Genomic DNA, 14975 nt, shown 5'->3' with positions numbered 1-14975 from the left:
TTTGAGACCTTAGGAATGAGAATTCAACAGTGCTTTCTCAAATTTATCTCAAAATGACGGATTTTATAATTTTCTTCAATATTCCTGCAAGTGTCATACAAAACCTTGGAGGCTAAGGTTTGGGGACCAAACCAAGGTAAATCAATCTCACTGCGGGCTACAGGAGGTCCTTACGTATCGTTTAAGACCTTAGGAATGAGAATTCAACAGTGCTTTCTCAAATTTATCCCAAAATTACGGACTTTTTATTTTTCTCCAATATTCCTGGAAGCGTCATACAAAACCTTGGAGGCTAAGGTTTGGGGACCAAACCAAGGTAAATCAATCTCACTGCGGTCTACAGGAGGTCCTTACGTATCGTTTAAGACCTTAAGAATGAGAATTCAACAGTGCTTTCTCAAATTTATCCCAAAATGACGGACTTTGTAATTTTCTTCAATATTCCTGGAAGCGTCATACAAAACCTTGGAGGCTAAGGTTTGGGGACCAAACCAAGGCAGATCAATCTCACTGCGGGCTACAGGAGGTCCTTACGTATCGTTTGAGACCCTAGGAATGAGAATTCAACAGTGCTTTCTCAAATTTATCCCAAAATGACGGATTTTATAATTTTCTTCAATATTCCTGGAAGTGTCATACAAAACCTTGGAGGCTAAGGTTTGGGGACCAAACCTAGGTAAATCAATCTCACTGCAGGCTACAGGAGGTCCTTACGTATCGTTTGAGACCCTAGGAATGAGAATTCAACAGTGCTTTCTCAAATTTATCCCAAAATGACGGATTTTATAATTTTCTTCAATATTCCTGGAAGTGTCATACAAAACCTTGGAGGCTAAGGTTTGGGGACCAAACCAAGGTAAATCAATCTCACTGCGGTCTACAGGAGGTCCTTACGTATCGTTTGAGACCTTAAGAATGAGAATTCAACAGTGCTTTCTCAAATTTATCCCAAAATGACGGATTTTGTAATTTTCTTCAATATTCCTGGAAGCGTCATACAAAACCTTGGAGGCTAAGGTTTGGGGACCAAACCAAGGTAAATCAATCTCACTGCGGTCTACAGGAGGTCCTTACGTATCGTTTAAGACCTTAAGAATGAGAATTCAACAGTGCTTTCTCAAATTTATCCCAAAATGACGGATTTTGTGATTTTCTTCAATATTCCTGGAAGCGTCATACAAAACCTTGGAGGCTAAGGTTTGGGGACCAAACCAAGGTAAATCAATCTCACTGTGGTCTACAGAAGGTCCTTACGTATCGTTTGACACCTTAGGAATGAGAATTCAACAGTGCTTTCTCAAATTTATCCCAAAATGACGGATTTTATAATTTTCTTCAATATTCCTGGAAGTGTCATACAAAACCTTGGAGGCTAAGGTTTGGGGACCAAACCAAGGTAAATCAATCTCACTGCGGTCTACAGGAGGTCCTTACGTATCGTTTGAGACCTTAAGAATGAGAATTCAACAGTGCTTTCTCAAATTTATCCCAAAATGACGGATTTTATAATTTTCTTCAATATTCCTGGAAGTGTCATACAAAACCTTGGAGGCTAAGGTTTGGGGACCAAACCAAGGTAAATCAATCTCACTGCAGGCTACAGGAGGTCCTTACGTATCGTTTGAGACCTTAGGAATGAGAATTCAACAGTGCTTTCTCAAATTTATCCCAAAATGACGGATTTTATAATTTTCTTCAATATTCCTGCAAGTGTCGCCACAAAACCTTGGAGGCTAAGGTTTGGGGACCAAACCAAGGTAAATCAATCTCACTGCGGGCTACAGGAGGTCCTTACGTATCGTTTGAGACCTTAGGAATGAGAATTCAACAGTGCTTTCTCAAATTTATCCCAAAATTACGGACTTTTTATTTTTCTTCAATATTCCTGGAAGCGTCATACAAAACCTTGGAGGCTAAGGTTTGGGGACCAAACCAAGGTAAATCAATCTCACTGCGGTCTACAGGAGGTCCTTACGTATCGTTTGAGACCTTAAGAATGAGAATTCAACAGTGCTTTCTCAAATTTATCCCAAAATGACGGACTTTGTAATTTTCTTCAATATTCCTGGAAGCGTCATACAAAACCTTGGAGGCTAAGGTTTGGGGACCAAACCAAGGCAGATCAATCTCACTGCGGGCTACAGGAGGTCCTTACGTATCGTTTGAGACCCTAGGAATGAGAATTCAACAGTGCTTTCTCAAATTTATCCCAAAATGACGGATTTATAATTTTCTTCAATATTCCTGGAAGTGTCATACAAAACCTTGGAGGCTAAGGTTTGGGGACCAAACCTAGGTAAATCAATCTCACTGCAGGCTACAGGAGGTCCTTACGTATCGTTTGAGACCCTAGGAATGAGAATTCAACAGTGCTTTCTCAAATTTATCCCAAAATGACGGATTTTATAATTTTCTTCAATATTCCTGGAAGTGTCATACAAAACCTTGGAGGCTAAGGTTTGGGGACCAAACCAAGGTAAATCAATCTCACTGCGGTCTACAGGAGGTCCTTACGTATCGTTTGAGACCTTAAGAATGAGAATTCAACAGTGCTTTCTCAAATTTATCCCAAAATGACGGACTTTGTAATTTTCTTCAATATTCCTGGAAGCGTCATACAAAACCTTGGAGGCTAAGGTTTGGGGACCAAACCAAGGTAAATCAATCTCACTGCGGTCTACAGGAGGTCCTTACGTATCGTTTAAGACCTTGAGAATGAGAATTCAACAGTGCTTTCTCAAATTTATCCCAAAATGACGGATTTTGTGATTTTCTTCAATATTCCTGGAAGTGTCATACAAACCTTGAGGCTAAGGTTTGGGGACCAAACCAAGGTAAATCAATCTCACTGCGGTCTACAGGAGGTCCTAACGTATCGTTTAAGACCTTAAGAATGAGAATTCAACAGTGCTTTCTCAAATTTATCCCAAAATGACGGATTTTATAATTTTCTTCAATATTCCTGGAAGTGTCATACAAAACCTTGGAGGCTAAGGTTTGGAGACCAAACCAAGGTAAATCAATCTCACTGCGGTCTACAGGAGGTCCTTACGTATCGTTTAAGACCTTAAGAATGAGAATTCAACAGTGCTTTCTCAAATTTATCCCAAAATGACGGACTTTGTAATTTTCTTCAATATTCCTGGAAGCGTCATACAAAACCTTGGAGGCTAAGGTTTGGGGACCAAACCAAGGTAAATCAATCTCACTGCGGTCTACAGGAGGTCCTTACGTATCGTTTAAGACCTTAAGAATGAGAATTCAACAGTGCTTTCTCAAATTTATCCCAAAATGACGGATTTTATAATTTTCTTCAATATTCCTGGAAGTGTCATACAAAACCTTGGAGGCTAAGGTTTGGAGACCAAACCAAGGTAAATCAATCTCACTGCGGTCTACAGGAGGTCCTTACGTATCGTTTAAGACCTTAAGAATGAGAATTCAACAGTGCTTTCTCAAATTTATCCCAAAATGACGGATTATATAATTTTCTTCAATATTCCTGGAAAGTGTCATACAAAACCTTGAGGCTAAGGTTTGGGGACCAAAACAAGGTAAATCAATCTCACTGCAGGCTACAGGAGGTCCTTACGTATAGTTTAAGACCTTAAGAATGAGAATTCAACAGTGCTTTCTCAAATTTATCCCAAAATGACGGATTTTATAATTTTCTTCAATATTCCTGGAAGTGTCATACAAAACCTTGAGGCTAAGGTTTGGGGACCAAACCAAGGTAAATCAATCTCACTGCGGTCTACAGGAGGTCCTTACGTATCGTTTAAGACCTTAAGAATGAGAATTCAACAGTGCTTTCTCAAATTTATCCCAAAATGACGGATTTTATAATTTTCTTCAATATTCCTGGAAGTGTCATACAAAACCTTGGAGGCTAAGGTTTGGGGACCAAACCAAGGTAAATCAATCTCACTGCGGTCTACAGGAGGTCCTTACGTATCGTTTAAGACCTTAAGAATGAGAATTCAACAGTGCTTTCTCAAATTTATCCCAAAATGACGGATTTTATAATTTTCTTCAATATTCCTGGAAGTGTCATACAAAACCTTGGAGGCTAAGGTTTGGGGACCAAACCAAGGTAAATCAATCTCACTGCAGGTCTACAGGAGGTCCTTACGTATCGTTTAAGACCTTAGGAATGAGAATTCAACAGTGCTTTCTCAAATTTATCCCAAAATGACGGATTTTATAATTTTCTTCAATATTCCTGGAAGTGTCATACAAAACCTTGAGGCTGAGGTTTGGGGACCAAACCAAGGTAAATCAATCTCACTGTGGTCTACAGAAGGTCCTTACGTATCGTTTGAGATCCTAGGAATGAGAATTCAACAGTGCTTTCTCAAATTTATCCCAAAATGACGGATTTTATAATTTTCTTCAATATTCCTGGAAGTATCATACAAAACCTTGGAGGCTAAGGTTTGGGGACCAAACCAAGGTAAATCAATCTCACTGCAGGCTACAGGAGGTCCTTACGTATCGTTTAAGACCTTAGGAATGAGAATTCAACAGTGCTTTCTCAAATTTATCCCAAAATGACGGATTTTATAATTTTTTTTCAATATTCCTGGAAGCGTCATACAAAACCTTGGAAGCTGAGGTTTGGGGACCAAACCAGAGTAAAATCAATCCTGCAGGCTACAGGAGTCCTTACGTATCGTTTAAGACCTTAGGAATGAGAATTCAACAGTGCTTTTCTCAAATTTATCCCAAAATGACGGATTTTAATTTTTTCAATATTCCTGGAAGCGTCCTTAAAACCTTGGGCTGAGGTTTGGGACCAAGCCAAGGTAAATCAATCTCACTGCAGGCTGGGAGGTCACTTACGTATCGTTTAAGACCTTGAATGAGAGGAATTCAACAGTGCTTTCTCAAATTTATCCCAAAATGACGGATTTTATAATTTTCTTCAATATTGCTGACGTCTTACAAAACCTTGGGCTAAGGTTTGGGGACCAAACCAAAGGCAGATCGAGAAATCTCACTGCAGGCTACAGGAGGTCCTTACGTATCGTTTGAACCCTAGAATGAGAAATTCAACAGTGCTTTCTCAAATTTATCCCAAAATGACGGATTTTTATAATTTTCTTCAATATTCTGGAAGCGTCATACCAAAACCTTGGAGGCTAGGTTTGGGGACCAAACAAAGGCAGATCAATAATCTCACTGCGGGCTATAAAATCTTCGTTACGTATCGTTTGGGACCTTCGTAATAAAAATTCAGCAGTGCTTTCTCAAATTTATCCCAAAATGACTGATTAAATAATTTTCTTCAATATTCTGAAACGTCCTTACAAAACCTTGGGAGGCTAAGGTTTGGGGACAAACCAAACCAGATCAATCTCACTGCAGGCTACAGAAGGTCCTTACGTATCGTTTGGGGCCTTGGGGCCAAGAATTCAACAGTGAAATCACTCCACAAACAAAATTATTTTGCAGTTACTTTTCTGTTAAACATTTCCCGCTCTTCAATTTATCTTTTTCCATGCTGCATAAGGAGGCACAAATGCTAGACTCTACATGACAACGATTATTTACATACATTCCTGCTCCAATCAGCTGTTGAATCTCTCATGAAATTTCGTAACAACTTTCAATGGCATTCCTACTAATGTTACATTCGAAATATAATGTGAAATGTTTTGGCCTAAAGAATGACAAAACAAAGTTTATTTTATTTTCCCAAATAATAACAATACTTCTTAATATTGAAACGAACATTGGTGAACGGTCTAGGGCCGAAAATCTCATTGATAAAGACAATAAAAAAACGAACATAACCAGAATCTTCAATATTTTGGCACAATCGAAAATTTTGACTGCAGTTTGACAAGCAAATCGATTATATTCTTTCACCAGATATAGACAGGTTTAGCTATAATACACTATTATTGCTGTATCTTCCAGAAGTGTTCAGGACGATTTTTGTTTGCCTTTAGATTTCCACTTACTTTTATTTATACATCCTACACAGCGACATTAGTGTTGGTTATTCTGGCCTTGGATAACAACAGATATTGTTTATTTTAACATTATTTCTAACAATCAAGAAGATCCTCTATAAAATGATTGATAATACTTGCAAATTTCAGTTCTAATCGTTGAATATTGTCAGTGTTGTAAAATGTCATTGGCTGGATTTTCTTTAAATATTTTAGAAACTAATTTATCTCTTTTTGTGAATCCACCAACGCTTAAGTAATCATTATTTTCGAATGGAATCTCTCCAAATTGTCACATGTCATTGCCATTTGCCTCTCGTCTCGCTGTAGACACATTTAACCGTTATAAATTCTAAATCTCCACTTCATAGTTATTAACATTATTGTTGTCTGTGTGTGAGTACAATACGTGGACTACAATGCAATCGGATGGACCTAATTGATATAAACTCCAGAATAGTTATAGAATAGACTTTAAACGCAAGACAGAGGCATGATTGATTTGTAATTCATACCAGAGGTCTGGACATAATATTAAGATTGATGGAGTTCATCGATTGTGATACAGAGCGTAGTTGACTTGGTAGACTTATTGTTCTGAACTCCAGAATAGTTTGGAAACCTGGAACATCATGGTTTTGGGTAATTGGCTCGACTACTCAATCAGTTTAGTTGAAGCTTGGATGAATGCTGAACAGTTCTAATACATTAAGGTTTTGTATATTTTGACGACGAATCTCCAAGTCCGAATAGAATCAATTCATGGATTGATCTTGCAGCACATTACTCCTACATATTGAAGGTAGCTTGATGACTTTGAACTACATTTGGGTAAATAAACTCCGCTTCTACACCTTGACGTTATTTCACAGCCTGTCATTTGGGATAAATTTGAGAAGCACTGTTGAATTCTCATTACGAAAGTCTTAAACGATACGTAAGGACCTTCTGTGGCCGTAGTGAGATTCATTGCTTTAGTTTGGTCCTCAAACCTTAGCTCAAGGTTTTGTATGACGCACCAAGAGATAATGAAAATTATAAAATCCGTCGTTTTGGGATAAATTCGAGAAAGCACTGTTGAATTCTCATTAAAGTCTTAAACGATACATGAGACCTTCTGTGGCCCGTATTGAGATTCATTAACTGGTTTGGTCCTCAAGTATTAGCCTCCAAGGTTTTGTACTTCCAAGAATATTGAAGAAAATTATAAATCCGTCGTTTGGGATAAATTCGAGAAGCACTGTTGAATTCTCATTCCTAAGGTCTCAAACGATACATGGACCTTCGCAGACCACAGTGAGATTGATTTACCTTAGTTTGGTCCTCAAACCTTAGCCTCCAAGGTTTTGTGCTGGCCTTCTTAATATTGAAGAAAATTATAAAATCCGTCATTTTGGGATAAATTTGAGAAAGCACTGTTGATTCTCATTCTTAAGGTCTCAAACGACTACGTAGGACCTCCTGTAGCCCGCAGTGAGATTGATTTACTAACAGTTTGGTCCCAAATCTTAACCTCAAGGTTTTATGCCGACACTGGGAATATTGAAGAAAATTATAAAATCCGTCATTTTTGGGATAAGTTTGGCTTGCTATTTAATTCTCATTCCTAAGGTCTCAAACAGTAAGGACCTCCTGTAGCCGCAGTGAAGATTGATCTGCCTTAGTTTTGGTCCCAAACAGCACCTCAGGTTTGTATGACCTTCTAGCAATATTGAAAAAATTATAAGAGTATCATTTTGGGATAAATTTGAAAGCGCCAGATTCTCATTCTTAGGACTCAAACGATATAAGGACCTCCTGTAGCCCGCAGTGAGATTGATTTACGGTTTGGTCCCCAAACCTTAGCCTCAGGTTTATTGGCCTTTGAATATTGAAGAAAATTATAAAATCCGTCATTTTGGAATAAATTTGAAAGCACTGTTGAATTCTCATTCAAGGTGTAAACATTACGGACCTCCTGTAGCCCGCAATGAGATTGATCTGCTTGGTTTGGTCCCAAACCTTAACCTCCAAGGTTTATATGACACTTCCAGGAATATTGAAGAAAATTATAAAATCCGTCATTTGGGATAAATTTGAAAGCGCTGACAGATTCTCATTCCTAGGGTCTTAAACGATACGTAAGGACCTCCTGTAGCCCGCAGTGAGATTGATCTGCCTTGGTTTGGTCCCCAAACCTTAGCCTCCAAGGTTTTGTATGACGCTTCCAGGAATATTGATGAAAATTACAAAGTCCGTCATTTTGGGATAAATTTGAGAAAGCACTGTTGAATTCTCATTCCTAGGGTCTTAAACGATACGTAAGGACCTCCTGTAGCCCGCAGTGAGATTGATCTGCCTTGGTTTGGTCCCCAAACCTTAGCCTCCAAGGTTTTGTATGACGCTTCCAGGAATATTGATGAAAATTACAAAGTCCGTCATTTTGGGATAAATTTGAGAAAGCACTGTTGAATTCTCATTCCTAAGGTCTCAAACGATACGTAAGGACCTCCTGTAGCCCGCAGTGAGATTGATTTACTTTGGTTTGGTCCCCAAACCTTGGCCTCCAAGGTTTTGTATGACGCTTCCAGGAATATTGGAGAAAATTACAAAATCCGTCATTTTGGGATAAAATTGAGAAAGCACTGTTGAATTCTTATTCCTAGGATCTCAAACGATACGTAAGGACCTCCTGTAGCCCGCAGTGAGATTGATCTGCCTTGGTTTGGTCCCCAAACCTTAGCCTCCAAGGTTTTGTATGACGCTTCCAGCAATATTGAAGAAAATTATAAAATCCGTCATTTTGGGATAAATTCGAGAAAGCACTGTAGAATTCTCATTTCTAAGGTCTCAAACGACACGTAAGGACCTCCTGTAGCCCGCAGTGAGATTGATTTACCTTGGTTTGTTCCCCAAACTTTAGCCTCCAAGGTTTTGTATGACACTTCCAGGAATATTGAAGAAAATTATAAAATCCGTCATTTTGGGATAAATTTGAGAAAGCACTGTTGAATTCTCATTCCTAAGGTCTCAAACGATACGTAAGGACTTTCTGTAGACCGCAGTGAGATTGATTTACCTTGGTTTGGCCCCCAAACCTTAGCCTCCAAGGTTTTGTATGACACTTCCAGGAATATTGAAGAAAATTATAAAATCCGTCATTTTGGGATAAATTTGAGAAAGCACTGTAGAATTCTCATTCCTAAGGTCTCAAACGATACGTAAGGACCTCTTGTAGCCCGCAGTGAGATTGATTTACCTTGGTTTGGTCCCCAAACCTTAGCCTCCAAGGTTTTGTATGACACTTCCAGGAATATTGAAGAAAATTATAAAATCCGTCATTTTGGAATAAATTTGAGAAAGCACTGTTGAATTCTCATTCCTAGGGTCTTAAACGATACGTAAGGACCTCCTGTAGCCCGCAGTGAGATTGATCTGCCTTGGTTTGGTCCCCAAACCTTAGCCTCCAAGGTTTTGTATGACGCTTCCAGCAATATTGAAGAAAATTATAAAATCCGTCATTTTGGGATAAATTCGAGAAAGCACTGTAGAATTCTCATTCCTAAGGTCTCAAACGATACGTAAGGACCTCTTGTAGCCCGCAGTGAGATTGATTTACCTTGGGTTGGTCCCCAAACCTTAGCCTCCAAGGTTTTGTATGACGCTTCCAGGAATATTGAAGAAAATTATAAAATCCGTCATTTTGGGATAAATTTGAGAAAGCACTGTTGAATTCTCATTCCTAAGGTCTCAAACGATACGTAAGGACCTCCTGTAGCCCGCAGTGAGATTGATCTGCCTTGGTTTGGCCCCCAAACCTTAGCCTCCAAGGTTTTGTATGACGCTTCCAGCAATATTGAAGAAAATTATAAAATCCGTCATTTTGGGATAAATTCGAGAAAGCACTGTAGAATTCTCATTCCTAAGGTCTCAAACGATACGTAAGGACCTCTTGTAGCCCGCAGTGAGATTGATTTACCTTGGTTTGGTCCCCAAACCTTAGCCTCCAAGGTTTTGTATGACGCTTCCAGGAATATTGAAGAAAATTATAAAATCCGTCATTTTGGGATAAATTTGAGAAAGCACTGTTGAATTCTCATTCCTAAGGTCTTAAACGATACCTAAGGACCTCCTGTAGCCCGCAGTGAGATTGATTTACCTTGGTTTGGTCACCAAACCTTAGCCTCCAAGGTTTTGTATGACACTTCCAGGAATATTGAAGAAAATTATAAAATCCGTCATTTTGGAATAAATTTGAGAAAGCACTGTTGAATTCTCATTCCTAGGGTCTCAAACGATACGTAAGGACCTCCTGTAGCCCGCAGTGAGATTGATCTGCCTTGGTTTGGTCCCCAAACCTTAGCCTCCAAGGTTTTGTATGACGCTTCCAGGAATATTGAAGAAAATTATAAAATCCGTCATTTTGGGATAAATTTGAGAAAGCACTGTTGAATTCTCATTCCTAAGGTCTTAAACGATACCTAAGGACCACCTGTAGCCCGCAGTGAGATTGATTTACCTTGGTTTGGTCACCAAACCTTAGCCTCCAAGGTTTTGTATGACACTTCCAGGAATATTGAAGAAAATTATAAAATCCGTCATTTTGGGATAAATTTGAGAAAGCACTGTTGAATTCTCATTCTTAAGGTCTCAAACGATACGTAAGGACCTCCTGTAGCCCGCAGTGAGATTGATTTACCTTGGTTTGGTCCCCAAACCTTAGCCTCCAAGGTTTTGTATGACGCTTCCAGGAATATTGAAGAAAATTATAAAATCCGTCATTTTGGGATAAATTTGAGAAAGCACTGTTGAATTCTCATTCCTAAGGTCTCAAACGATACGTAAGGACTTTCTGTAGACCGCAGTGAGATTGATTTACCTTGGTTTGGTCCCCAAACCTTAGCCTCCAAGGTTTTGTATGACACTTCCAGGAATATTGAAGAAAATTACAAAATCCGTCATTTTGGGATAAATTTGAGAAAGCACTGTTGAATTCTCATTCCTAGGGTCTCAAACGATACGTAAGGACCTCCTGTAGCCCGCAGTGAGATTGATCTGCCTTGGTTTGGTCCCCAAACCTTAGCCTCCAAGGTTTTGTATGACGCTTCTAGCAATATTGAAGAAAATTATAAAATCCGTCATTTTGGGATAAATTTGAGAAAGCACTGTTGAATTCTCATTCTTAAGGTCTCAAACGATACGTAAGGACCTCCTGTAGCCCGCAGTGAGATTGATTTACCTTGGTTTGGTCCCCAAACCTTAGCCTCCAAGGTTTTGTATGACACTTCCAGGAATATTGAAGAAAATTATAAAATCCGTCATTTTGGGATAAATTTGAGAAAGCACTGTTGAATTCTCATTCCTAAGGTCTCAAACGATACGTAAGGACCTCCTGTAGCCCGCAGTGAGATTGATCTGCCTTGGTTTGGTCCCCAAACCTTAGCCTCCAAGGTTTTGTATGACGCTTCTAGCAATATTGAAGAAAATTATAAAATCCGTCATTTTGGGATAAATTTGAGAAAGCACTGTTGAATTCTCATTCTTAAGGTCTCAAACGATACGTAAGGACCTCCTGTAGCCTGCAGTGAGATTGATTTACCTTGGTTTGGTCCCCAAACCTTAGCCTCCAAGGTTTTGTATGACACTTCCAGGAATATTGAAGAAAATTATAAAATCCGTCATTTTGGAATAAATTTGAGAAAGCACTGTTGAATTCTCATTCCAAAGGTCTTAAACGATACGTAAGGACCTCCTGTAGCCCGCAGTGAGATTGATCTGCCTTGGTTTGGTCCCCAAACCTTAGCCTCCAAGGTTTTGTATGACACTTCCAGGAATATTGAAGAAAATTATAAAATCCGTCATTTTGGGATAAATTTGAGAAAGTACTGTTGAATTCTCATTCCTAGGGTCTTAAACAATACGTAAGGACCTCCTGTAGCCCGCAGTGAGATTGATCTGCCTTGGTTTGGTCCCCAAACCTTAGCCTCCAAGGTTTTGTATGACACTTCCAGGATTATTGAAGAAAATTATAAAATCCGTCATTTTGGGATAAATTTGAGAAAGCACTGTTGAATTCTCATTCCTAAGGTCTTAAACGATACGTAAGGACCTTCTGTAGACCACAGTGAGATTGATTTACCTTGGTTTGGTCCCCAAACCTTAGCCTCCAAGGTTTTGTATGACACTTCCAGGAATATTGAAGAAAATTATAAAATCCGTCATTTTGGGATAAATTTGAGAAAGCACTGTTGAATTCTCATTCCTAGGGTCTCAAACGATACGTAAGGACCTCCTGTAGCCCGCAGTGAGATTGATCTGCCTTGGTTTGGTCCCCAAACCTTAGCCTCCAAGGTTTTGTATGACGCTTCTAGCAATATTGAAGAAAATTATAAAATCCGTCATTTTGGGATAAATTTGAGAAAGCACTGTTGAATTCTCATTCTTAAGGTCTCAAACGATACGTAAGGACCTCCTGTAGCCCGCAGTGAGATTGATTTACCTTGGTTTGGTCCCCAAACCTTAGCCTCCAAGGTTTTGTATGACACTTCCAGGAATATTGAAGAAAATTATAAATCCGTCATTTTGGGATAAATTTGAGAAAGCACTGTTGAATTCTCATTCCTAAGGTCTCAAACGATACGTAAGGACCTCCTGTAGCCTACAGTGAGATTGATTTACCTTGGTTTGGTCCCCAAACCTTAGCCTCCAAGGTTTTGTATGACACTTCCAGGATTATTGAAGAAAATTATAAAATCCGTCATTTTGGGATAAATTTGAGAAAGCACTGTTGAATTCTCATTCCTAAGGTCTTAAACGATACGTAAGGACCTTCTGTAGACCACAGTGAGTTTGATTTACTTTGGTTTGGTCCCCAAACCTTAGCCTCCAAGGTTTTGTATGACACTTCCAGGTATATTGAAGAAAATTATAAAATCCGTCATTTTGGGATAAATTTGAGAAAGCACTGTTGAATACTCATTCCTAAGGTCTCAAACGATACGTAAGGACCTTCTGTAGCCTGCAGTGAGATTGATTTACCTTGGTTTGGTCCCCAAACCTTAGCCTCCAAGGTTTTGTATGACACTTCCAGGATTATTGAAGAAAATTATAAAATCCGTCATTTTGGGATAAATTTGAGAAAGCACTGTTGAATTCTCATTCCTAAGGTCTTAAACGATACGTAAGGACCTTCTGTAGACCACAGTGAGATTGATTTATCTTGGTTTGGTCCCCAAACCTTAGCCTCCAAGGTTTTGTATGACACTTCCAGGAATATTGAAGAAAATTATAAAATCCGTCATTTTGGGATAAATTTGAGAAAGCACTGTTGAATTCTCATTCCTAAGGTCTCAAACGATACGTAAGGACCTCCTGTAGCCTACAGTGAGATTGATTTACCTTGGTTTGGTCCCCAAACCTTAGCCTCCAAGGTTTTGTATGACACTTCCAGGATTATTGAAGAAAATTATAAAATCCGTCATTTTGGGATAAATTTGAGAAAGCACTGTTGAATTCTCATTCCTAAGGTCTTAAACGATACGTAAGGACCTTCTGTAGACCACAGTGAGATTGATTTATCTTGGTTTGGTCCCCAAACCTTAGCCTCCAAGGTTTTGTATGACACTTCCAGGAATATTGAAGAAAATTATAAAATCCGTCATTTTGGGATAAATTTGAGAAAGCACTGTTGAATACTCATTCCTAAGGTCTCAAACGATACGTAAGGACCTCCTGTAGCCTGCAGTGAGATTGATTTACCTTGGTTTGGTCCCCAAACCTTAGCCTCCAAGGTTTTGTATGACACTTCCAAGAATATTGAAGAAAATTATAAAATCCGTCATTTTGGGATAAATTTGAGAAAGCACTGTTGAATTCTCATTCCTAAGGTCTTAAACGATACGTAAGGACCTTCTGTAGACCGCAGTGAGATTGATTTACCTTGGTTTGGTCCCCAAACCTTAGCCTCCAAGGTTTTGTATGACACTTCCAGGAATATTGAAGAAAATTATAAAATCCGTCATTTTGGGATAAATTTGAGAAAGCACTGTAGAATTCTCATTCCTAAGGTCTCAAACGATACGTAAGGACCTCCTGTAGCCCGCAGTGAGATTGATCTGCCTTGGTTTGGTCCCCAAACCTTAGCCTCCAAGGTTTTGTATGACGCTTCTAGCAATATTGAAGAAAATTATAAAATCCGTCATTTTGGGATAAATTTGAGAAAGCACTGTTGAATTCTCATTCCTAAGGTCTTAAACGATACGTAAGGACCTCCTGTAGCCCGCAGTGAGATTGATTTACCTTGGTTTGGTCCCCAAACCTTAGCCTCCAAGGTTTTGTATGACGCTTCCAGGAATATTGAAGAAAATTATAAAATCCGCCATTTTGGGATAAATTCGAGAAACCACTGTAGAATTCTCATTCCTAAGGTCTCAAACGATACGTAAGGACCTCCTGTAGCTTGTAGTGAGATTGATTTACCTTGGTTTGGTCCCCAAACCTTAGCCTCCAAGGTTTTGTATGACACTTCCAGGAATATTGAAGAAAATTACAAAGTCCGTCATTTTGGGATAAATTTGAGAAAGCACTGTTGAATTCTCATTCTTAAGGTCTCAAACGATACGTAAGGACCTCCTGTAGACCGCAGTGAGATTGATTTACCTTGGTTTGGTCCCCAAACCTTAGCCTCCAAGGTTTTGTATGACGCTTCCAGGAATATTGAAGAAAATTACAAAGTCCGTCATTTTGGGATAAATTTGAGAAAGCACTGTTGAATTCTCATTCCTAAGGTCTTAAACGATACGTAAGGACCTCCTGTAGCCCGCAGTGAGATTGATTTACCTTGGTTTGGTCCCCAAACCTTAGCCTCCAAGGTTTTGTATGACGCTTCCAGGAATATTGAAGAAAATTATAAAATCCGTCATTTTGGGATAAATTCGAGAAAGCACTGTAGAATTCTCATTCCTAAGGTCTCAAACGATACGTAAGGACCTCCTGTAGCCCGCAGTGAGATTGATTTACCTTGGTTTGGTCCCCAAACCT

Source organism: Armigeres subalbatus, chromosome 2 (assembly GCF_024139115.2).
Source record: "Armigeres subalbatus isolate Guangzhou_Male chromosome 2, GZ_Asu_2, whole genome shotgun sequence".
In the NCBI taxonomy this organism is placed as follows: domain Eukaryota; kingdom Metazoa; phylum Arthropoda; class Insecta; order Diptera; family Culicidae; genus Armigeres; species Armigeres subalbatus.
This window is presented reverse-complemented; position numbering follows the sequence as displayed.